The sequence below is a fragment of the Pseudophryne corroboree genome, chromosome 5, assembly GCF_028390025.1.
Source record: "Pseudophryne corroboree isolate aPseCor3 chromosome 5, aPseCor3.hap2, whole genome shotgun sequence".
NCBI classification, from domain to species: Eukaryota; Metazoa; Chordata; class Amphibia; order Anura; family Myobatrachidae; genus Pseudophryne; species Pseudophryne corroboree.
In genome coordinates this window covers 203,669,535-203,695,146 of record NC_086448.1, presented here as the reverse complement: position 1 = coordinate 203,695,146, position 25,612 = coordinate 203,669,535, and the positions used below count along the sequence as shown (strand labels likewise).

At 51.3% G+C, this 25,612-nt stretch overlaps 3 non-coding genes across 3 annotated transcripts; all 3 read left to right on the top strand.

The window, feature by feature from the left end:
* The first annotated feature begins 19,336 nt into the window (after window positions 1-19,336).
* Window positions 19,337-19,448, top strand: LOC134931281 (U5 spliceosomal RNA). The gene has a single exon (XR_010179072.1). It is a non-coding gene; the product is annotated as a U5 spliceosomal RNA (small nuclear RNA).
* Window positions 19,449-19,902: 454 nt separating this feature from the next.
* LOC134931313 (U5 spliceosomal RNA) lies at window positions 19,903-20,018 on the top strand. Its single transcript, XR_010179091.1, has one exon. It is a non-coding gene; the product is annotated as a U5 spliceosomal RNA (small nuclear RNA).
* A 1,675-nt stretch (window positions 20,019-21,693) lies between these two features.
* On the top strand, window positions 21,694-21,808 carry LOC134931238 (U5 spliceosomal RNA). The gene has a single exon (XR_010179039.1). It is a non-coding gene; the product is annotated as a U5 spliceosomal RNA (small nuclear RNA).
* Window positions 21,809-25,612: the final 3,804 nt, after the last annotated feature.

Below are 25,612 nucleotides of genomic sequence, written 5' to 3'. Positions count from 1 at the left end.
TCTCCCATCTGTAGGAATAGGCCCCGCACCTTTTTTACTCAGCCCGCCCCCTTCTTCCCCTGTACCTTGCTCTCTCCCGAGTGTGCTCTCCGTCTCTCCCGTCTGCAGGAATAGGCCCCGACCCCTTCTTCATTACTTTCTTAGGAAAGGGAGGAGGAGCCGAGGAGGAAGGTGTACTCTGGGAGGCCGGGAGCTGCGGCGGTGTAGAGGGGCTGATGAAACACTTTGGCCACTCCCCCTCCAGCGGACCTTGGAAACAGCACCTTATAGGGGGAGAAGACCCGGACACCTGCATTCTACCACCCCTTCCCCCGCTGCTTCAATGAAGACAGCTCTGCCAGGCCAGTCACAGTGGCGTGGAGAAGAGAGGGGGGAGGCGCACTCACAGATCTAGCACACAGCGGCAGAGGTGTCTGGGTAAGAAAACAGTGGCATGTGATCAACGTCTGGATGTGCCCAGCACAAGGCTGACTGGCAATTACTTGCCACTCCCAGCACTGCTCAATTCCCTGCTCCGCACCTCTTCCCAACACCTCCCCCCTGTTATGTGTTGTGTACACTAGTGTGACCTGCTGGCACTCCAACTCCCATGTCGTGTCAGCTGTTTTACTTATCCTCCAGCTCACCAACCCCTCCCCCCCCCACGTAATGTGCACCTATAGCCAGACTCCAAATTCCCCTCCCTGCTGTGTGTCCGGCCATCCCCCCCTCCCTGCTGTGTGTCCGGCTACACCCCCCCTCTCCTCCGTGCTGTGTGTCCGGCCAACACCCCCCCCCTCCCTGCTGTGTGTCCGCCCCCCCCCCCCCCCCCCCTCCCTGCTGTGTGTCCGGCCAACCCCCCCCCCCCCCTCCTCCCTGCTGTGTGTCTGGCCACCCCCCCCCCCTCCCTGCTGTGTGTCTGGCCACCCCCCCCCCTCCCTGCTGTGTGTCCGGCCACCCCCCCCCCCTCCCTGCTGTGTGTCCGGCTACCCTTCCTCCTCCCTGCTGTGTGACCGGCCAACCCCCCTCCCTCCTCCCTGCTGTGTGTCCGGCCAACCCCCCTCCCTCCTCCCTGCTGTGTGTCCGGCCACCCCCCCCCCTCCCTGCTGTGTGTCCGTCTACCCTCCCTCCTCCCTGCTGTGTGTCCGGCCACCCTCCCTCCTCCCTGCTGTGTGTCCGGCCACCCTCCCTGCTGTGTGTCCGGCCAACCCCTCCCTCCTCCCTGCTATGTGTCCGGCCAACCCCCCTCCCTCCTCCCTGCTATGTGTCCGGCCAACCCCCCTCCCTCCTCCCTGCTGTGTGTCCGGCCACCCCCCCCCCCCTCCCTGCTGTGTGTCCGTCTATCCTCCCTCCTCCCTGCTGTGTCTCCGGCCACTCTCCCTCCTCCCTGCTGTGTCTCCGGGCACCCTTCCTCCTCCCTGCTGTGTGTCCGGCCTACCCCCCCCCCCTGCTGTTTGTCCGGCCACCCTCCCCTCCCCTGCTGTGTGTCCGGCCTACCCCCCCCCCCTCCCTGCTGTGTGTCCGGCCTACCCCCCCCCCCTCCCTGCTGTGTGTCCGGACTACCCCCCCTCCTCCCTGCTGTGTGTCCGGCCACCCTCCCCTCCCCTGCTGTGTGTCCGGCCTACTCCCCCCCCCCCCTGCTGTGTGTCCAGCCCCCCCCTCACCTGCTGTGTGTCCAGCCCCCCCCTCCTCACCTGCTGTGTGTCCGGCCTACCCCCCCTCCCCTCCCTGCTGTTTGTCCGGCCTACCCCCCCCCACATCTCATTCACCCACCGCCGCAGACTCCTCCCCCACACGGTTATTATAATAAGGCCACCCCCCCCTCACCTGCTGTGTGTCCAGCTCCCCCCCTCACCTGCTGTGTGTCCAGCCACCCCCCCCCCTCACCTGCTGTGTGTCCGGCCTACCCCCCCCCCCCCTCACCTGCTGTGTGTCCAGCCCCCCTCACCTGCTGTGTGTCCAGCCGCCTACCCCCCCCTCACCTGCTGTGTGTCCGGCCTTCCCCCCCCCCCTCCCTGCTGTGTGTCCAGCCCCCCCCCCCCTCACCTGCTGTGTGTCCAGCCCCCCCCCCTCACCTGCTGTGTGTCCGGCCTACCCCCCCCCCTCCCTGCTGTTTGTCCGGCCTACCCCCCCTCCCCTCCCCTGCTGTGTGTCCTGCCTACCCCCCCTCCCTGTTGTGTGTCCAGCCCCCCCCCTCACCTGCTGTGTCCGGCCTACCCTCCCCTCCCCTGCTGTGTGTTCGGCAACCCCCCCCCCTCTTCCCGCTGTGTTCGAACACCCCCTCCCCTCCCTGCCGTGTGTCCGGTCACCCTCCCCTCTCTGCTGTGTGTCCAGCCACCCCCCCCCTCTCTGCTGTGTGTCCGGCCACCCCCCCCCAGACACGCAGCGCCTGACACACACAGACATGCAATGCCTGACACGCATACGCATATGCAGCGCCTGACACACACGCACACACACAGCACCTCACACACACACAGCACCTGACACTCACACGGACCTGACACACACGCACTCACACGCTGTACCTGATACACGCACACGCATATGCAGCGCCTGACACACACGCAGCACCTGACACGCACACACACAGATGCAGTACCTAACATTCACACGGATCTGACACACACGCACACACTCACACGCAGCACCTGACACACACAGATACGCAGCGCCTGACACACACGCACAGGCAGCGCCTGACACACACGCACAGGCAGCGCCTGACACACGCACAGGCAGCGCCTGACACACACGCACAGGCAGCGCCTGACACACACGCACAGGCAGCGCCTGACACACAGGCAGCGCCTGACACACAGGCAGCGCCTGACACACAGGCAGCGCCTGACACACAGGCAGCGCCTGACACACAGGCAGCGCCTGACACACACGCACACACCTGACACACACGCACACACCTGACACTCACACGCACCTGACACACGCACTCACACACAGCACCTGACATACTCACATGCAGCACCTGACACACACACGCATACATGCAGCACATGGCACGCAGCGCCTGACACACACACAGACACGCAGCGCCTGACACACGCAGCGCCTGGCAGATACGCAGCGCCTGACACACACGCAGATACGCAGCGCCTGACACACACGCAGACACGCAGCGCCTGACACACACGCAGACACGCAGCACCTGGCACACACGCAGCACCTGACACACGCAGCACCTGACACACACACGCAGACATGCAGCACATGACACACAAGCAGCGCCTGACACACACGCAGACACGCAGCGCCTGACAGACACGCAGCGCCTGACACACACGCAGACACGCAGCGCCTGACACACACGCAGACACGCAGCGCCTGACACACACGCAGCACCTGACACACACGCAGCGCCTGACACACACGCAGCACCTGACACACACGCAGACATGCAGCACCTGACACACGCAGCACCTGACACACACGCAGACACGCGGCACCTGACACACACGCAGCACCTGACACACACGCAGACACGCAGCACCTGACACACACGCAGACACGCAGCACCTGGCAGACACGCAGCACCTGACACACGCGCAGACACGCAGCACCTGACACACACGCAGCACCTGACACACACGCAGACACGCACACACACACAGCACCTGACACAGATATGCAGCGCCTGACACACACACGCAGACATACAGCGCCTGACACACACACACGCAGACATGCAGCGCCTGACACACACACGCAGACATGCAGCGCCTGACACACACACGCAGACATGCAGCACCTGACACACCCACACACAGATATGCAGCACCTGACACACCCACACACACATACAGACAAGCAGCACCTGACACACACACACACACACACGCAGCACCTGACACACATATATACATGTGGCATTTAACGCACACACGCACAGCACCTGACACACAATCATATACACTCAGAGCACCTAACACACACATACACTCGCAGCACCTCACACACACTCGTATACACACGCAGCACCTGCTACTTACACATACATGAACAGCACCTAACACACACATATATACATGCAGCACCTGACACACATACACGCGCAGCACCTGACAGTCGCACACATACAGATGCGACAGCTGACACAAACACATACACGCTCAACACCTGACACCCACGTGGCAGCTGACGCATACAAATGCAGCACCTGAGATACACACATACACGTACAGCACCTGAGACACACACATACATGTACAGCACCTGAAACACACACACACATGTATGTACACGCGCGGCTCCAGGCACACACATACGTACGTACACACGCGGCACTTGACACACACACACACACACACACGTACACGCGCGGCACCTGACACACGCACGCACGTACGTACGTACGTACGTACGTACACGTGTGGCATCTGACACACACACACACGTATGCACACGCGTGGCTCCTGACACACACGCGTGTTGCTCCTGACACACACACATGTACGTACACGCTCGGCTCCTGACACACACACGTATGTATGTATACGTGCTGCACCTGACACCTACACGTATGTACGTATACGCGTGGCTCCTGACACCCTCACGCATGTACACGTGCTGCTCCTGGCACACACACGCACACACACGTACACGCGTGGCACCTGACACATACACGCGTGTACGTACACACATGCACAGCACCTGACATACACACATGTAGGTACGCGCCACCTGACACACACACACGTACACGCACGACACCTGACACACACGTACATACTAGTGATGAGTGGGTTCGGTTCGTCGGAATCCGGACCCTCCGGACTTGACCCATTTTACATGGGTCCGAGGCAGGTTCGAACCTTCCCGCCTTGCTCGGCTAACCCGAGCGCGCCCGAACGTCATCATCCCGCTGATTCCCGCGAGATTCGGATGTCTGCATTCGTGGAAAGGGGTCCCATGTGTAAACATGGGACCCCTTTCAGTCCGTCTGGTCCGGGTGTTCGGTTTGTTGTTTTGCCAAGTACGTGGATTTAATCTGGAACCTGGATCAGGTGAGTATAATTATCTTTTATTTTCAGGTACCCGTGGATTCTACTTGGAGAAGAGGACCGACTGCTTCGTGTCAACATAGGTAAGTATGTGTGTGTCGGCAGGTGTGAAATAAAGTTATACTTTCACGGTGTCTGTGTCCTGTTTTTATTTGGGTATTTTTTTCCCAGTAGAACTACAGGTACCAGCGGGCCCGTTTTTCTCCCGCATGCTGGTACTTGTGGTTCTCAAAGTACCATCTTGCGGGGGAGGCTTGCTGGGACTTGTAGTGCTACTGGAAAAAACAATATTCTTTCAATTTTCTCAAGGCTATCAGCCTCCCATCCGCAGCCCTTGGATGGGGGGGACAGCTTCGGGCTTCACCCCTGGCCCTTGGGTGGCTGGGGGGGGGGGACCCCTTGATTGAAGGGGTCCCCACTCCCCCAGGGTACCCCGGCCAGGGGTGACTAGTTGGATATTTAATGGCACGGCCGCAGGGCACTGTATAAAAGTGACCCCCGGCTGTGGCATTATCTGTCCAGCTAGTGGAGCCCGATGCTGGTGTAAAAAATATGGGGGACCCTACTCTTTTTGTCCCCCGTATTTTTTGCACCAGCACCAGGCGCAGAGCCCGGTGCTGGTTTTAAAAATACGGGGGATCCCCTGTCCGTTTTTTCCCCGGATTTTTAGAACCAGGATCGGCTCGAAGAGCCCGAGGCTGGTTATGCTTTGGAGGGGGTACCCCACGCAAATTTTTTTTCCGGGTTTTTCACATTCCATTTAAAAATAACAAACAAATAATAATCTTTTAAAAAATATATAAATAATACTTGTGCCTCCAAAAAAGACAAACCAAGTACCTAATCCCTTCTAATATAAATAGATATGCTATTACCCCCCAAAAAACAGCAAAAAAAACATGTTTTAATTTTTTTTATTAGATTCCGCCTGCAAAATGTGGTGGATTGAAAATTACGAATTTACTGTTTAAAAGCACTGTTGTCGAATTTACAAACTTCAATTGAATATACTTTTGTCGAACTGCTGCATTTGTACCATTGCAGAAAAGTCGAATTTGTCAAATGTCGAATTTTAAAAAGTCGAATTTTGAGAGCCTGTAAGAATAGGCCCCTCCCCCTTCTTCACATCAGCCGTCCTCTTCTACCCCTGTACCTTGCTCTCTCCTGTCTGTGCTCTCTCCCGTCTGTAGGACTAGGCCCCGCCCCCTTCTTACCCTCCAGTGACTGCTCTCTCCTGACAAGTGGACCAGGCCTGCCCCCTACACGCTGCTGGTGTCTTCATTGTTACTTGGTCTGGAGCTCCGTTGGGGAGAGAACTCACGTGAGCTTATTAAGAATGAGGAACTGGGATGTTTTAATTTTATTGTGAGTAGTGTAGTGTGGTGATGTAGTATGTTGTATGGGGGGTATAGTGTAACTATGAAGTGCAGCATATGGGAGGGCTATAGCATAGTGATGTAGTGTGGCATATGGGGGGTGGTAGCGCATAGGCGTGTGTACAGGGGGTGCCTGGTGCGCACAGGCACTCCCTAATGTCCAGCACCGCTGCACGCCACGCTTGCTGTAGCACAGTGATCGCTGAGTGTGTGATCAGTGGAGCCTAGCCTGCAGCTCATTTCTGTACCTCCCACCACCGCTGCTGGGAGGGCAGACGGGGAGCAGGTGTCACAAGGAGTGTGTGGGTAACTAATTCACAATACTTCCGCTCAACGTGGCACTGCTGGTCCTTCATCTCCCATGTCTCTTCACCAGGTGGCGGGCGGCCCAGAAATTAAGTGATGTGTTGTGCAGCAGTCAGTGTGAAGTGACTGTGAGTAACACTGGTGGTGCTGATGATGCTGCTGCAGAATCGGGAAGCAATTAATTCATAAATATAATGTACTCTATCAGTGTATTATACATACATAAACATGTACATACGTGTATTTGTGTATACATGTATATGCATGTATATACATGAGTGTGTGTGCATATATATATATACAGCCAGTTCCCAGGAACAAGAGTCCTCCCCCGCTTCCGCTAAGTCCACAGCATGACGCTGGGGCTCCACTGGTGGAGCCAGGTGCGGTGGGGGCCCGTCTCAAGTGCTTCAGCGGTCAGTGGGCTTGCTCACAGGTGGATCCCTGGATTCTACAAGTAGTGTCTCAGGGATACAAGCTGGAATTCGAGACGTCTCCCCCTCGCCGTTTCCTAAAATCTGCCTTGCCAACATCTCCCTTGGACAGGGAGGCTGTGATAGAGGCAAATTCACAAGCTGTATTCGCAGCAGGTGATAGTCAAGGTACCCCTCCTTCAACAAGGAAAGGGTTACTATTCCACAATGTTTGTGGTACCGAAACCGGACGGTTCGGTGAGACCCATTTTAAATTTAAAATCTTTGAACACGTATATAAAACGGTTCAGGTTCAAGATGGAATCAGGGCGGTTATCTCAAGCCTGGAGGAAGGAGATTACATGGTATCACTGGACATCAAGGATGCTTACCTGCATGTCCCCATTTACACTCCTCACCAGGTGTACCTAAGATTTGTGGTACAGGACTGTCATTACCAATTCCAGGCGCTGCCGTTTGGTCTGTCCACGGCACTGAGGGTGTTTACCAAGTTAATGATGATACTCCTGCGAAAAAAGGAAGTTATAATTATCCCGTACTTGGACGATCTCCTGATAAAGGCGAGGTCCAAGAAACAGTTGTTGATCCGAGTAGCACTTGCTCTAGGCTGGTGCTACAACAGCACGGCTGGATCCTGAATATTCCAAAGTCGCAGCTGGTTCCTGCAACACGTCTATTGTTCCTGGGGATGGTTCTGGACACAGAACAGAAAAGGGTGTTTCTCCCGGAGGAGAAGGCCAAGGAGTTGTCATCGCTAGTCAGAGACCTCTTAAGACCAAAACAGGTGTCGGTGCACCACTGCACGCGAGTCCTGGGAAAGATGGTAGCTTCTTACGAAGCAATTCCGTTCGGAAGGTTCCATGCACGGATCTTTCAGTGGGATCTGTTGGACAAGTGGTCCGGATCGCATCTTCAGATGCATCAGAGGATAACCCTGTCTGCAAGGACCAGGGTGTCTCTACTGTGGTGGCTGCAGAGTGCTCATCTTCTAGAGGGCTGCAGATTCGGCATACAGGACTGGGTCCTGGTAACCACGGACGCCAGCCTTCGAAGCTGGGGAGCAGTCACACAGGGAAGAAATTTCCAGGGACTATGGTCAAGCCAGGAAATGTCCCTACACATAAATATTCTGGAACTAAGAGCCATTTACAATGCCCTAAGTCAGGCAAGACCCCTGCTTCAAAGTCAGCTAGTACTGATTCACCCAGACAACATCACGGCGGTCGCCCATGTAAACCGACAGGGCGGCACGAGAAGCAGGATGGCGATGGCAGAAGCCATGAAGATTCTCCGATGGGCGGAAAATCACGTGTTATTCCGGGAGTGGACAACTGGGAAGCAGACTTCCTCAGCAGACACGACCTCCACCCGGGAGAGTGGGGACTTCATCCAGAAGTCTTCCGGCTGATTACAAACCTCAACAAAAAGCTAGAAAACTATTGCGCCAGGTCAAGGGACCCTCAGGCGATATCGGTGGATGCTCTAGTGACACCGTGGGTGTACCGGTCAGTTTATGTGTTTCCTCCTCTTCCCCTCGTACCAAGGGTGCTGAGGATAATAAGAAGGAGAAGAGTAAGAACTATACTCATTGTTCCGGATTGGCCAAGAAGAGCTTGGTACCCAGAACTTCAAGAAATGATCTCAGAGGACCCATGGCCTCTACTGCTCAGACAAGACCTGCTGCAGCAGGGGCCTTGTCTGTTCCAAGACTTACCGCGGCTGCGTTTGACGGCATGGCGGTTGAACACCGGATCCTGAAGGAAAAGGGCATTCCGGAGGAAGTCATTCCTACGCTGAACAAAGCCAGGAAGGACGTGACCGCAAAACATTATCACCGCATATGGCGAAAATATGTTGCTTGGTGTGAGGACAGGAAGGCCCCAATGGAGGAATTTCAACTGGGTTGATTCCTGCACTTACTACAGTCAGGGGTGACTATGGGCCTCAAATTGGGGTCCATTAAGGTCCAGATTTCGGCTCTGTCGATTTTCTTCCAAAAAGAACTGGCTTCCCTGCCGGAAGTTCAGACTTTTTTTTAAAGGAGTGCTGCATATTCAGCCTCCTTTTGTGCCTCCAGTGGCACCTTTGGATCTCAACGTGGTGTTGGATTTCCTTAAATCACATTGTTTTGAGCCACTTTAAACCGTGGAGTTAAAATATCTCACGTGGAAAGTGGTCATGCTATTGGCCCTGGCTTCGGCCAGGCATGTGTCAGAGTTGGCGGCTTTGTCATGTAAAAGCCCTTATGTGATTTTCCATATGGATAGGGCGGAATTGAGGACTCGTCCCCAATTTCTGCCTAAGGTGGTTTCAGCGTTTCATTTGAACCAACTTATTGTGGTGCCTGCGGCTACTCGGAACTTGGAGGATTCCAAGTTGCTGGATGTAGTCAGGGCCCTGAAAATTTGTTTCCAGAATGGCTGGAGTCAGGAAAACTGACTCGCTGTTTATCCTCTACGCACCAAACAAGATGGGTGCTCCTGCTTCAAAGCAGACTATTGCTCGCTGGATATGTAGCACAATTCAGCTTGCACATTCTGCGGCGGGACTTCCGCATTCTAGAATAGTAAAAGCCCATTCCACGCGGAAGGTGGGCTCTTCTTGGGCGGCTGCCCGAGGGGTCTCTGCTTTACAACTTTGCCGAGCTGCTACTCGGTCGGGGTCAAACACATTTGCAAGATTTTACAAGTTTGATACCCTGACTGAGGAGGACCTGGAGTTCGCTCATTCGGTGCTGCAGAGTCATCCGCACTCTCCCGCCTGTTTGGGAGCTTTGATATAATCCCCATGGTCCTTACGGAGTCCCAGCATCCACTTAGGACGTCAGAGAAAATAAGATTTTACTCACCGGTAAATCTATTTCTCGTAGTCCGTAGTGGATGCTGGGCGCCCATCCCAAGTGCGGATTGTCTGCAATACTTGTACATAGTTATTGTTAACAATAGGGTTATTGTTGAGAGCCATCTGTGCAGAGGCTCCGTTGTTGTCATACTGTTAACTGGGTATAATATCACGAGTTGTACGGTGTGGCTGGTATGAGTCTTACCCGGGATTCAAAATCCTTCCTTAGTGTCAGCTCTTCCGGGCACAGTATCCTAACTGAGGTCTGGAGGAGGGTCATAGGGGGAGGAGCCAGTGCACACCAGGTAGTCCTAAAGCTCTATTTAGTTGTGCCCAATCTCCTGCGGAGCCGCTATTCCCCATGGTCCTTACGGAGTCCCAGCATCCACTACGGACTACGAGAAATAGATTTATATATATATATATAATAAGATTTCTCTAACGTCCTAGTGGATGCTGGGACTCCGTCAGGACCATGGGGAATAGCGGGCTCCGCAGGAGACAGGGCACATCTAAAAAAGCTTTTAGGTCACATGGTGCGTACTGGCTCCTCCCCCTATGACCCTCCTCCAAGCCTGAGTTAGGTTTTTGTGCCCGTCCGAGAGGGTGCAATCTAGGTGGCTCTCCTAAAGAGCTGTTTAGAAAAGTTTTTTTTTAGGTTTCAATCTCAGTGATTCCTGCTGGCAACAGGATCACTGCATCGAGGGACTTAGGGGAGAGATTTCCAACTCACCTGCGTGCAGGATGGATTGGAGTCTTAGGCTACTGGACACTTAGCTCCAGAGGGAGTCGGAACACAGGTCAGCCTGGGGTTCGTCCCGGAGCCGCGCCGCCGATCCCCCTTACAGACGCTGAAGAGACGGCAGAACGGAGGTCCGGAAACAGGCGGCAGAAGACTCCTCAGTCTTCTTGAAGGTAGCGCACAGCACGGCAGCTGTGCGCCATTGTTGTCACACGGCTCACTGACTCAGTCACGGAGGGTGCAGGGCGCTGCTGGGGGCGCCCTGGGCAGCAATATAATTACCTTTAGTGGCAAAATAAATACATCACATATAGCCATTAAGGCTATATGTATGTATTTTAACCCAGGCCAGTTTCTTAAAAACCGGGGAAAAGCCCGCCGAAAAAGGGGCGGAGCTTATTCTCCTCAGCACTCAGCGCCATTTTCCTGCTCAGCTCCGCTGGTGAGGAAGGCTCCCAGGTCTCTCCCCTGCACTGCACTACAGAAACAGGGTAACAAAGAGAAGGGGGGCATAAATTGGCGATATTTATATATTAAGAGCGCATATATAGTAAACAACACCTTCTAGGGTTGTTTATATACATTTATAGCGCTTTTGGTGTGTGCTGGCAAACTCTCCCTCTGTCTCCCCAAAGGGCTAGGGGGTCCTGTCTTCGATTAGAGCATTCCCTGTGTGGCTGCTGTGTGTCGGTACGTGTGTGTCGACATGTATGAGGACGATGTTGGTGTGGAGGCAGAGCAATTGCCGATGATGGTAATGTCACCCCCTAGGGAGTCGACACCGGAATGGATGGCTTTAGTTATGGAATTGCGTGATAATGTCAGCACATTACAAAAGTCAGTTGACGAAATAAGACGCCCGGCAAACCAGTTAGTACCGGTTCAGGCGTCTCAGACACCGTCAGGGGCTGTAAAACGTCCTTTACCTCAGTCAGTCGACACGGGTACCGACACAGATGAATCTAGTGTCGACGGTGAAGAAACAAACGTATTTTCCAATAGGGCCACACGTTATATGATCACGGCAATGAAGGAGGCTTTGCAGATCTCTGATACTGCTGGTACCTCAAAAAGGGGTATTATGTGGGGGGTGAAAAAACTACCTGTATTTTTTCCAGAATCAGAGGAATTGAATGACGTGTGTGATGAAGCGTGGGTTAACCCCGATAGAAAACTGCTAATTTCCAAGAAGTTATTGGCATTATACCCTTTCCCACCAGAGGTTAGGGCGCGCTGGGAAACACCCCCTAGGGTGGATAAGGCGCTCACACGTTTATCAAAGCAAGTGGCGTTGCCGTCTCCTGATACGGCCGCCCTCAAGGATCCAGCAGATAGGAGGCTGGAAACTACACTGAAGAGTATATACACACATACTGGTGTTATACTGCGACCGGCAATAGCCTCAGCCTGGATGTGCAGTGCTGGGGTAGTGTGGTTGGATTCTCTGACTGAAAATATTGATACCCTGGATAGGGACAGTATTTTATTGACTCTAGAGCAATTAAAGGATGCTTTCCTTTATATGCGAGATGCTCAGAGGGATGTTTGTACTCTAGCATCAAGAGTAAGCGCGATGTCCATATCTGCCAGAAGAAGTTTATGGACGCGACAGTGGTCAGGTGATGCGGATTCCAAGAGGCATATGGAAGTATTGCCATATAAAGGAGAGGAATTGTTTGGGGTCGGTCTTTCGGACCTGGTGGCCACGGCAACTGCCGGCAAATCCACTTTTTTACCTCAGACCCCCTCCCAACAGAAAAAGACACCGTCTTTTCAGCCGCAGTCCTTTCGCTCCTATAAAAAGCGACCAAAAGGACAGTCTTATCTGCCGCGAGGCAGAGGAAAGGGTAAGAAAGGGCAGCAAGCAGCCCCTGCCCAGGAACAGAAGCCCGCCCCGGCTTCTACAAAGCCATCAGCATGCCGCTGGGGCTTTACAAGCGGACTCAGGAACGGTGGGGGGTCGACTCAAGATTTTCAGCAATCAATGGGTTCACTCACAAGTGGACCCGTGGGTCCTGCAGATAGTATCTCAGGGTTACATGCTGGAGTTCGAAAGGTCTCCCCCTCGCCGGTTCCTAAAGTCTGCTTTACCAACGTCTCCCTCAGAAAGGACGTCGGTTTTGGAAGCCATTCACAAGCTGTATTCTCAGCAGGTGATAGTCAAGGTACCCCTCCTACAACAGGGAAAGGGGTATTATTCCACACTATTTGTGGTACCGAAACCGGACGGTTCGGTAAGGCCTATTCTAAATCTGAAATCCTTGAACCTGTACATAAAGAAATTCAAGTTCAAGATGGAGTCACTCAGAGCAGTGATAGCGAATCTGGAAGAAGGAGACTTCATGGTGTCCTTGGACATAAAAGATGCTTATCTACATGTCCCGATTTACCCCTCACACCAAGGGTATCTCAGGTTCGTGATACAAGACTGTCATTATCAGTTTCAAACGCTGCCGTTTGGGTTGTCCACGGCCCCTCGGGTCTTTACCAAGGTAATGACCGAAATGATGGTTCTTCTACGAAGAAAAGGCGTATTAATTATCCCTTACTTGGACGATCTCCTGATAAGGGCAAAGTCCAGAGAACAGCTGGAAGTCGGTGTAGCGCTAACACAAGTAGTGCTTCAGCAACACGGGTGGATTCTAAATCTTCCAAAATCTCAATTGACCCCGACAACACATCTGCTGTTCCTGGGCATGATTCTGGACACGGTTCAGAAAAAGGTATTTCTCCCGGAAGAGAAAGCAAGGGAGTTATCCGAACTTGGCAAGAACCTCCTAAAACCAGGAACTGTGTCAGTACATCAATGCACAAGAGTCCTGGGAAAGATGGTGGCTTCGTACGAAGCGATTCCATTCGGCAGATTCCATGCACGAACATTTCAGTGGGATCTGCTGGACAAATGGTCCGGATCGCATCTGCACATGCATCAGCGGATAACACTGTCACCGAGAACAAGGTTGTCTCTCCTGTGGTGGTTGCAGACTGCCCATCTGTTAGTGGGCCGCAGATTCGGCATACAGGACTGGGTCCTGGTGACTACGGATGCCAGCCTACGAGGTTGGGGAGCAGTCACAAAGGGAAGAAACTTCCAGGGCGTGTGGTCAAACCTGGAGACGTCTCTTCACATAAATATACTGGAGCTAAGAGCGATCTACAATGCTCTAAGCCTGGCAAAATCGCTGCTTCAGGGTCAGCCGGTGTTGATCCAGTCCGACAACATCACGGCAGTCGCCCACGTAAACCGACAAGGCGGCACGAGAAGCAGGAGTGCAATGGCAGAAGCTGCAAGGATTCTGCGCTGGGCGGAGAATCATGTCGTAGCACTGTCAGCAGTGTTCATCCCGGGAGTGGACAACTGGGAAGCAGATTTCCTCAGCAGACACGACCTTCACCCGGGAGAGTGGGGACTTCATCCAGAAGTTTTCCACATGATTGTGAACCGTTGGGAAAAACCAAAGGTGGACATGATGGCGTCTCGCCTCAACAAAAAATTGGACAGGTATTGCGCCAGGTCAAGAGACCCTCAGGCAATAGCTGTGGACGCTCTGGTAACACCGTGGGTGTACCAGTCAGTGTATGTGTTCCCTCCTCTGCCTCTCATACCAAAGGTACTGAGAATTATACGGAAAAGAGGAGTAAGAACAATACTGGTAGCTCCGGACTGGCCAAGAAGAACTTGGTATCCGGAACTTCAAGAGATGCTCACGGAGGATCCGTGGCCTCTACCTCTAAGAAGGGATCTGCTTCAGCAGGGACCTTGTATGTTCCAAGACTTACCGCGGCTGCGTTTGACGGCATGGCGGTTGAACGCCGGATTCTAAAAGAGAAGGGCATTCCCGAGGAAGTTATTCCTACTTTAATTAAAGCCAGGAAAGAAGTGACCGCACAACATTATCACCGCATTTGGAGAAAATATGTTGCGTGGTGTGAGGCCAAGAAGGCTCCAACGGAAGAATTTCAATTGGGTCGATTCTTACATTTCCTGCAAGCAGGATTGTCTATGGGCCTCAAATTGGGGTCCATTAAAGTTCAAATTTCGGCCTTATCAATTTTCTTCCAGAAGGAATTGGCGTCAGTGCCTGAAGTACAAACTTTTGTCAAAGGTGTACTACATATACAACCCCCAATAGTGCCTCCAGTGGCACCGTGGGATTTGAACGTGGTTCTAAATTTTCTCAAATCTCATTGGTTTGAGCCTTTAAAATCGGTAGATTTAAAATACCTTACATGGAAGGTAACCATGCTGTTGGCCCTGGCTTCAGCCAGGAGAGTTTCGGAGTTGGCAGCTTTGTCATACAAAAGCCCATATCTGATATTCCATTCGGACAGGGCAGAATTGAGGACACGTCCTCAATTTCTCCCTAAGGTGGTTTCGGCATTTCACTTGAACCAGCCTATTGTGGTGCCTGCGGCTACTAGCGACTTGGAGGACTCCAAGTTACTGGACGTTGTCAGAGCATTAAAAATATATATTTCAAGGACAGCTGGAGTCTGAAAATCTGACTCGTTTACATTGTATGCACCCAACAAGTTGGGTGCTCCTGCGTCTAAACAGACGATTGCACGTTGGATATGTAGTACAATCCAACTTGCACATTCTGTGGCAGGCCTGCCACAGCCTAAATCTGTAAAGGCCCATTCCACAAGGAAAGTGGGCTCATCCTGGGCGGCTGCCCGAGGAGTCTCGGCATTACAACTTTGCCGAGCAGCTACGTGGTCAGGGGAGAACACGTTTGTAAAATTTTACAAATTTGATACTCTGGCTAAAGAGGACCTGGAGTTCTCTCATTCGGTGCTGCAGAGTCATCCGCACTCTCCCGCCCGTTTGGGAGCTTTGGTATAATCCCCATGGTCCTGACGGAGTCCCAGCATCCACTAGGACGTTAGAGAAAATAAGAATTTACATACCGATAATTCTATTTCTCATAGTCCGTAGTGGATGCTGGGCGCCCATCCCAAGTGCGGATTGTCTGCAATGCTTGTACATAGTTATTGTTACAAAAATCGGGTTATTACTGTTGTTGTGAGCCATCTGTTCAGAGGCTACTTCGTTTGTGTTATCATACTGTTAACTGGGTTCAGATCACAAGTTGTACGGTGTGATTGGTGTGGCTGGTATGAGTCTTACCCGGGATTCAAGATCCTTCCTTATTGTGTACGCTCGTCCGGGCACAGTACCTAACTGAGGCTTGGAGGAGGGTCATAGGGGGAGGAGCCAGTACGCACCATGTGACCTAAAAGCTTTTTTAGATGTGCCCTGTCTCCTGCGGAGCCCGCTATTCCCCATGGTCCTGACGGAGTCCCAGCATCCACTACGGACTATGAGAAATAGAATTATCGGTAAGTAAATTCTTATTTTTACTTATTATATATATATATATATATATATATATATATATATATATATATATATATATGAATATGACTTGGGGTTTGTTTTATTAGATAGAGCATGTCCCTGTGAAGTGCCTTTTGGGTTTGTGGTTTTTCAGAAAGTTACAGGTTTTTTTTAATTAAGAGAAATATGCCCCATTATAGAGATCGGGCATTTCAATTTGTTGCGCCTGCGCAGTGGCCGCCAGCAGGGGGTGTACTAGAGTGCCTTCTCTTGAGAGCCGCAATATGGCCGCCTTCTCCCCGGTTATTCTGTAAATAGGAAAATAACCTCACAGGTTCACATAGGGCAGAGTTGCCACTACTAGTGCAGGGCTGTAACGTACAGTACTAAGGAAAAGCCATATACTAAAGCGGCACGGTGACCTCACCCCTCTCAGACACACCAGGGCGCAGCACACTGTACGGGGTACACTGGTACACACACCTGTTAGCTCAGGGCAGCACTATAGGACCCTCCTGTAATGCTGTGCTGGTGGCGTGTAGTGATCAGGGCACTGGGAGACAGGCAGGCTGGTCTCCGTCTCTGCTGCCTATAGAACTTCCACCTCTGTTATATATCAGGGCTGCTCTCCTGTTGTTATGATTCCAATACTCTGGTCTGGGGATATCTTATAGCAAGGACCTGAGTACTGGAACGTAATGCTGGGAAAGGGAGTGGGAACGGGAATAGCCCCTGGCGCCCTATCTCCGTTGTCTCGCCCGTGCTGTCAGAAATCTCTTGCGAGACTATGGTTGCTTGGACCCATGGCAGCCGCGTTTGAAGGGCGGATTACGTCTGCCCAACTCCGATGGCCCCTCAGGTCTTAATGGGAGACAAAGAGAAATCCGAGACAGGGTGATAACAAGGGGCCCTCTACTAAACAACAAAGCCAGGGGCTCAAAACTAACTTTAAACTAGAGTATGTGCGGAAAACCGCCAGGGAAAAGGACAACTAAAATACCCACTTGTCCACTCTCCTACCCGGCACCGGCGAGTTCCGGAGAGGACTGTGGGAGCGGAAACCTCCGCAAATGCACCAACACAAAATACAAAATAAAGCGGCCTAGGCCGCAGCACGCGGCAGAGCTGCCACTCACGAAAACCACACGAGATCCTCTAGCGACTGTTGCGGGTAAATGAGGACTGGAAGTCTCCTTGGGAAGAGATGACAACACCAAGATTCAGGAACTCTGAGGACAGGAATGACCGGACACAGCAGAACTGGAACAGACGTCAGCAAACCAAAGCAGCATGCAGGAAGCTATAACCGGCGTCTGTGTGAGGCACTGAGAAGGTATTTAGCAGGGAGTCCTCCAATCAGAAGTTCAGAGCCTGATTAGCACAATGCCGTGCAGCTGCCTTGCTGCACGACCAGAAGACAAGTGTGTGTGTAGTTCACTTGATTGACCCTGCAACGGGGAGCGCAGTCCGTCCGTGGCGTCCCCATTGCTAGGGTCCAGGCGGCTCAGCGCGCCCGGCGTCCTAGCGTTGCTAGGGAGCCGGCGGCTAGCACGCTCGGCGTTGCTAGGCGCCGGGCCGCGAGGACATCGCGGACCACGGCGCCTAACACCTGTGTGTTCTCTTCCTCTCCTACCTCACACTGGAACTGGCTGCCCAGAGAACGAGAGGGCAGCGGCTGACATCAGAGAGGGTGCAGCAATCTGTGTGGGCAGAGCCCCTCACAGCAAGGTGTCCTTATGCTGTGCCCCGTGTAATCACTGTGATCCATACAGACTCTCACCCTGGTATGCTCTCTATTTATTATTGATTTTTTTACACTGCGGCATGCTCAAGGGAAGGGAGCAGGCACCCCCCCACCCCACCACCACTACTCCTCTGCCAGCATCACTGCCGAGCCGGTCAGTGTTCCGGCGGCAATGAGCAGTAGGCAGCCACCAGCAACAACAGTCAGAAAGCTGTTACTCCCGGCAGCAGTAGCGTCAAGCTGCAATTCAGCCAGCGGCACGATGATCCGGGAGACAGTGGCAGCACAGGGAAGCAGTACCCCCTCCAATCGCAGCACCAACCAGGAGACTGAGGCAGCAACCTGCCCCCAACAGCAGCACCACCCTGATGATATGTAAGATGCATTTTGGTGTCACAAGAAGGTGGCCGGAGTAGTGGCTGGCTGTGGTCACACCCCGGGGAAAAGTGATAGTGATTTCTTTATCATCCACTAGGGGTCACTGGAGTACTCTTAGGGATATGGACGGGCGTAGCCGAACAAAGGCACTGAATATTTAAATTTAGGACTCTCCCCCCTCCATATCCCCGAGTACCTCAGTGTACTCTCCCAGTGTTTTTTCGGTGCTCACAGCACGAACATCGGCTTGTGGGAATGCCACATGTCAGAAGATTTTATTAAATTTTTAATTTTACTTTTTATTTTTAATTTTTACACTTCCCTTCCCAGTTTCTGGAAAAACATGGGTCCGGGATGGTGCCGCTGCAAGGCAGCGCATGGCGTGTCGGTCCTCACAAAGAGCACCCTCACAGCCACAGGCGCTACAAGCAGCGCATGGCGTGTCGGTCCTCACAAAGAGCACCCTCACAGCCACAGGCAGCCACTGTCTCCTGCAAGCTGAACGGAGCTTACAGAAACCCCGTCACAGCCAGGATGAGACAAAGAGCTGGAAGGAAAATGGAGCTGGACGGAGCTTACAGGAGAAGCCCCGTCACAGCCAAGATAAGACAAACAGCTGCACCTGGAGATGAGACAGGAGCCAGGATCTGCTGGACGGAGCTTACAGAAAGAAGCCCCGTCACAGCCAGGATGAAAGCTTACATAAGTGGCGAGCAAGGTATGTTTGTCAGGGCGGTCAGCTCATGCTGCCGCCCTGTTGTGTGGGGAAATTCTTTACTGAGGCACCCGTCCACGTGCCGCCGCTAATTAGACCCCTGAGCGAGGCCAGCCGAGCCAGCCACACTACGCGCACAGCTCTGAGCGGCCGCACGTCATTCAGAGACGCCGGCCGCTCTTCCAGCGCTGACCGCCCACCGCAGCCCGCCGCTGATACACGGACACTGCTGAACGATGTAAGGCGCGCTCTTCCGGACGGCTCCCCGGCGCTATACACAGCGCTCCCCGGCTATCCCTGCACCCGCTCCCGTCCGCTGCAGGTAACAGGGGGTAGAAGCTAGCGCACAAGCAGCGCAGCTGCAGGGGGGGTGAGGGGGAGTAATGCCCATAGCAGCAGCACCAAAGGCTGCATGGGTTAAGAAATAGGCTGTTCAGTTTGGTTGTTTGTTTTTTTTAAACAATACTCTGGTTTCTCTTCAGAATGACTAAATCTTTCGCCTTTTACTAAAGATTTCCCTGGAGAGGAACAACCATGAGTTTCATGCAGCCATTTTTAACCATGTTTCCTGGTTTTCTGTTAAGGCTGCAATATAATACAAAAATCAGCAGGCAGTGTTTATATTACTGGAAGGCTAACTAAAAGCATGTATTGGGAATGCATGTATTTTACTGTATACTAAACCTGGGATATCACTGTATAATAGGCTATTAAATAGCACTGCAGCAGGTAAACTGTACTGTGATTTTCAGTGAAAGCATGGCATGAGGGCCATTTTAATCATTGCTGTTGTTCCAGCTTATAATTCCAGAACATTCCGACATACACCTCTACTCCACAAGGAGGCGCAGGGGTGTTAGTAGGAATTTTTGGTTCAGGTTTCACATAAGTTAGCCAGGTAATCTGTATTTCTACATAATTCTAGAACATTCCTACCCTACATCTCTAAGCCACCAGAGGCGCAGGGGAGTTAGTAGGAATTTGGTTCGGGTTTCATATGCCCATGTGAACTGCTTTTCACATAAAGAATACTTTGGTTTCTCTTCATATCGAATAAATCTTTTGTTTTTGGCTAAAGATTTCCGTAGAGAGAAACAAGCATGAGTTTCATATGAATATGCTGTTCAGCAATAACATTTATATATATATATGACACATAATAACTTCATTAAGTCGTGCAAGTGTCTGTCTGTTGCCTATTCTGGTGTCTGTCTACATAGCGAGTAAGGCTCTAGTACAGACTAAAAATAATTTTAAAAAGCCTAGGTTAACATTGGCAATTCAAATTAAAAGAGCGGTAACATCGGAGTCTCGGAATGACTCCGCCAGCTCTAACAAAAGACAGTCTTTCCAAAGGGCCAATTTCCCTTTGGGTACCAGAGTTTTTATTTCACTGGTCTTATAATTTAATGCACGATTCTATGTCAAATCTCACACCGATAACTACGAGTGAGAAGGGTACATTAGTCCAGCACTCAGATAGTGCGGGGTTTTGGACAACCATACATAATCGTTTCCAAAAGGACGCGATCCGCCATTGGTAGATGCGTTTCTGTCAAACATTATAAAAACCCAGGATACATTTGGGTCACTAGAATCTATGTATGAAACAATGACGATCACGGTTAAAAGAAGCTGCAGAGTATATCTGTAAAGCTTCTGCTAACGCCGGTTATTTTCATTTTCGCTAGTTAAGCGCGACAAGGCCAGAGCTTGTTTGCTCCTAAATTTGATATACTTGTAACGGCGTTTTATCCCTTTATGATATTCAGCCATTACCGCATACAGTATACTTGTAACGGCGTTTTACCCCTTTATAAGAAACAGTCACGCCTTGTAACGACAGGACGTTACAGTCAGCAAGCCAGTGGTTTGATCACCTCTTTTACAATTGTGGAAGCGCGTCTTTACATGTTACATTTGCGAGGTTTCATGACTTCAACTCATACATGTCTCAGCTATTTACAGCTTAAAGTACAAAACTGCCTCTGTCGAACGGTTTGGCAGGTGGCCATTTAGTTTTGCTGGTTTATAAACCAGGCAGTAGTACGCCAACAGAGTCAGAGTTACTTATTCCCCTCTGTTTGAGCAAAACCAAACTGCTCCGTCGCAATATCAATCAGCAAGTCATTTACTACACTTGGAAAATGGATTTTCTGCGGTTAGTATTTGCTTATTGGAGCCACAAAATTTGCATAATTGCATTTGATCTTCACAATGCGTATTTACCCAGTCCGGTTTGTTCATCACAGGTTCTAGCGTTTGCAAATCGCCACAACCATTAACCATTTCAGGTCTACCGTTGCTTATCGCTTCGGGTATTTACCAAAGTGATGTTGGGATGATAGCTCATCTCACATAAGAACTCTGTCTCAACAAAGTTCCTCTAACTTGCGCTACTAAGGTATACTGCGGTAGCAGATCAAGTTCGAAAACAATCGCATCTAATTCCGTCTAAACGATGTCAATTCCTAGGTAAGATTATAAATACGGTAAATCAAAGACTTTTACCTACTACACCAGCAAGAATAATGTACATCTAGTAATTAGTGCAAAACACGCACACTAGCGGTACATTGGTGTATTCACCTATTAAGAATAAAGATGTGTTTTCAATTTAGTTTGCCACCCTTCACTCGCGTTTCCCACAGAGGGACAAGGGTGCATATACTCTGGACGACAGTCGCAGAGGGTCAGGATTTGTAGTTAAAATCAGTGACAAAGGTTCTAAAACACGACAGATTGCTGTCGATAAATGTCCTAGAACTCCGTGCATTTTACAATGCAATACATGATTCACTTTCAGTCTGACCAGGGATATACTCTGGTTTCTCTTCAGAACGAATAAATCTTTCGCCTTTTACTAAAGATTTCCGTGGAGAGGAACAACCGTGAGTTTCATGTAATTTTTTGATGCCTGGCTCACGCTGGGCTTAAGCAGTCAAACAAGGCAACGGCAGTTGCATACACAACAACAGTGAGAACCAAGAAGCCGCATGGCAATGCGGCAGGTAACTCAAATCCTCAATGGCTCAGAACACCATTATGTGAAAATGTCAAGAGATCATTCCGTGAGTGGACATCTGTTAGACAGATGATCTCACCCGTCAGGATTTGGATCCTGAAAACTGGACATTAAATCCAGAGGTGTTTCATATGTGAGTCCACAGAAGGGGGTTACCCTCAAGTATACATGATGGCATCTCGCCACAATTACAAAAGCTCAGTATGTGTACAAAACACATCACAAGGGCAGTGGCGGTGGAGTCTCTCACATTCATGTGGTCATTCAGCATCGTGTATCTGGCTCCACCATTTTCCGCTGCTCTCTCCGTTGCCAAAACGGATCATAAGACAGTTCGTCACAGTCATACTGGTGGTATCTCATGGGTTTCGGAGAAGTTTGCTTCTCGATTTTCCAAGGAATACTTGCACACGATCTTGGGCCGCTCATAATACGTCCAACCTGTTACATCAGGGAACGGTCTTTTACCCATAGTTACCTATGTACCTATTACGTATGTACCGCAGCTGCGGTTGACGGGGTGAGGGTTCAGACCGCCATCTTAAGAAATGGAGCATTACAGTATCGGTTACACCAACCATGTTACAAGCTAGTAAGCCGCTTAAGGCAGCCCATTATTACAAAATTTCGTGTGCTTACATAGGTGGTAAACCTCGGAAGTATCCGACATCATCCTTCAAGTTACCCGTATTCTGTTAAACGGGGTGGGATGGAAAACTGCGTTTACCTGCACTCTCAGTGCAGATATCTGTATGGTAAACTTATTTTCAAAGACGTTTGCCTCTATTGCGTCTGTACACATCTTTCTACAAGGTGTCATCAAAGTTCAGACTCTATTTATCCCACCTACAGCGCCAGGTGGCTTGAGGTTGGGTTCAGATTTCTTACAGTTTTCATATTTTGAACCCTTACAACAAATGGGGATTAAGTTTCTCACTTTGGAAAATATTTTTCTTCTAGCCTTGGCTTCGGCAAGGGTTTTGTTTTCATATTTGGGTGCCTTGTATTCCAAGCCACCGTATTTGAGTTTTCTCATGACAAAGCAGATTTTCGGACGAATTCCGCTTTCGTATCCTTCACATCAATATACCAATAGTGGTTCCTGTGTGGACAGCACATTCTAGAATTCTGAATGTGGTACACGCATTACGCGTTTATATATGTCCCGAACGTCTACAGTACGTGATATGAATACGTTGTTTGTTCTCTATGATACTGCCAACTGGGGCTAGCCAGTTTCTCAGCAGACATTATCCAGTTGGATAATAATAATGACTACAAGTCAGGCTTACTTTAAGGCTAAGTTACAATCGCCTACGTCAGTAATAGCTCATCCCACAGGTTCTGTGGGAATGTCAGACCCAGCGGGTCGTGGAGCGTCTACGACGCGGCTACATAGCCTTTAGTGCACCACGTTTGTGCACGTTTACACGTTATGAATGGTGGCGCCATCAGCATCTGGCTTTGGCCTGCCTACTGTTACAAGTATCAAACAGCTCTCCCGCCCACGAGGGAAGCTTTGGTACGTCCCAAGAGTACTCCAGTGACCCCTAGTGGATGATAAAGAAAATAGGATTTTGGTACTTACCAGGTAAATCCTTTTCTTTGAATCCATAGGGGGCACTGGACGCCCACCCAGAGCAGTTTTACCTGGGTTGTTTTAAGCTCAAGGGAGCTTAGGGTAAAAAGTTTTACTTGATTGATATTAAGCTCAGAGGAGCTTATGGTAACACATTTTCACCGATTGGTTCAAATTATAAAGTTCTATCGGTTATGGTGTCAACTGTTTAGTTGACAGTAAGGTTATGGGTCAACTTTGTTGTTGTCCGTTATGTTATAGGTATTCTCCATTGTCAACCTCTCTATATAGTTCCTGTTCGCTCAGTAAAAAACACTGAGAGAGTACACTGAGGTACTCGGGGATATGGAGGGGGGAGAGTCCTAAATTTAAATATTCAGTGCCTTTGTTCAGCTACGCCCGTCCATATCCCTAAGAGTACCCCAGTGCCCCCTATGGATTCAAAGAAAAGGATTTACCTGGTAAGTACCAAAATCCTATTTTCAGTGTTCCCTTGCGCGGGGATTTGATGTGTAGATGTATGGAGGCTATGTATGCATAGATGTGAGCGGCAGTGTGCGGATATATGAGAGCGGCAGTGTGCGGATGTATGAGAGCGGCAATGTACGGCTGTATAACTGCATCGGTGTGCGGCTGTATGAGTGTGATGGTGTGCGTCTGTAAGAGTGCGGCAGTGTGCGTCTGTAAGAGTGCGGAGTTGTACGGATGTATAAGAGCGGGGTTGTACGGATGTATGAGAGCGGCAGTGTATGGATATATGAGAGCAACAGTGTACAGTTGTGTATGAGAGTGGCGGTGTACGGATATATGAGAATGGCAGTGTATGGATGGCAGCGTCATAGGGAGGGATGTCGGAATGTTGTTATAGGGTTCCTAATACAAAATGGAATCCGTATAGTGGGTGGGGCTGGCACCATGGCACCACGTTGGGCTTGATGGGCAGGTAGTGCGGCAAGCACACCCAAATTGGCATATGACGTCGCCCGCAGTCCACACTGTTGTGAGGAGTCAGAGTTAATTTTGACTGTGTACTGCACTCACAGAGGACCTACCGCCCGTCCCCTCCTCGCATCTGAGCAGCAGGTCAGGCTCTTATTTTCTTTTTAATCAGGAGAGGCCAAGTGAACTGTGAGCAGGGGGGCAGAGCTACATGGAACCCAGAGGGGCTGCTGTGCTGTCAGAGAGGGAGAGGAAGAGAGAGATGAAGCTACTGCAGATCCCCAGCTGATTGTGAGGTGCCGGGTTGAAGGGTGATGTGATCACCCTTCTCCCTCGCTGCAGCTGGGGACCGCATCTAGGCTTCCTCCATCGAGGGCATGCGGCGCAGCAGTGGGCAGCGTGTAATGAGTTTGTCTGACTCATTATACTGCTGCCTGTTGTGGACACCTCCGTCTGTACGGACTGGTGTACATGCCCAGCACAGAGGTGACAGTGTTGGTGGAAGTGCTGCCCAGCTCTGACCCTGCAGGCCTCCCTGATCTGGCTTCGGCCGCTGCTGCTGTGGCCCCGAAACCCCTGCCGGTCCCCTCCATAGACTTCTGCCTGGCCAGCGATGAGGTACTAGGGGTAGCCCAGCTGCGGGAAGGGTATGTCTCTGGCTTTCTCTCCGGCAGGGGAAGGTGACAGCGGCGGAGGAAGTGCTGCCCACCTCAGACACTGCAGGCCTCCCCGATCCAGCTGCGGCCACAGCTGATGCTGCCAGGACCCCCTGCTGGTCTCCTTTGTTGACTGCCGCATGGCCAGTGCTGAAGTACTGGGGGTAGGCCAGCTACGGGAAGAGTGTCTCTGCCTCGGACTCTCTCTCACTGGCAGGGGAAGGAAGGGCTGATTCTCTGGCACAACAGGGAGGGCTGGGCTGCAGGAACACAGCACTGGAAGAAACAGGAGGCCGAACTCATGACCAAAAAGTGAGCAGTGCAGTGATCAGCCCCCTGGTCTTTCCCTCTCTCTGGGTGCAGAGCTGTATTCTACAGAGAGAGCTGGGATGGGAAGAAGGGGAACGGCACTTGACATACACATACACGCGCAACACCTGACACACACACACATACACGTGCGGCACCTGACACACACACGTAGCATCAGACACAATAAAATATACATGCAGCACCTGACACACACACGCGCAACACCT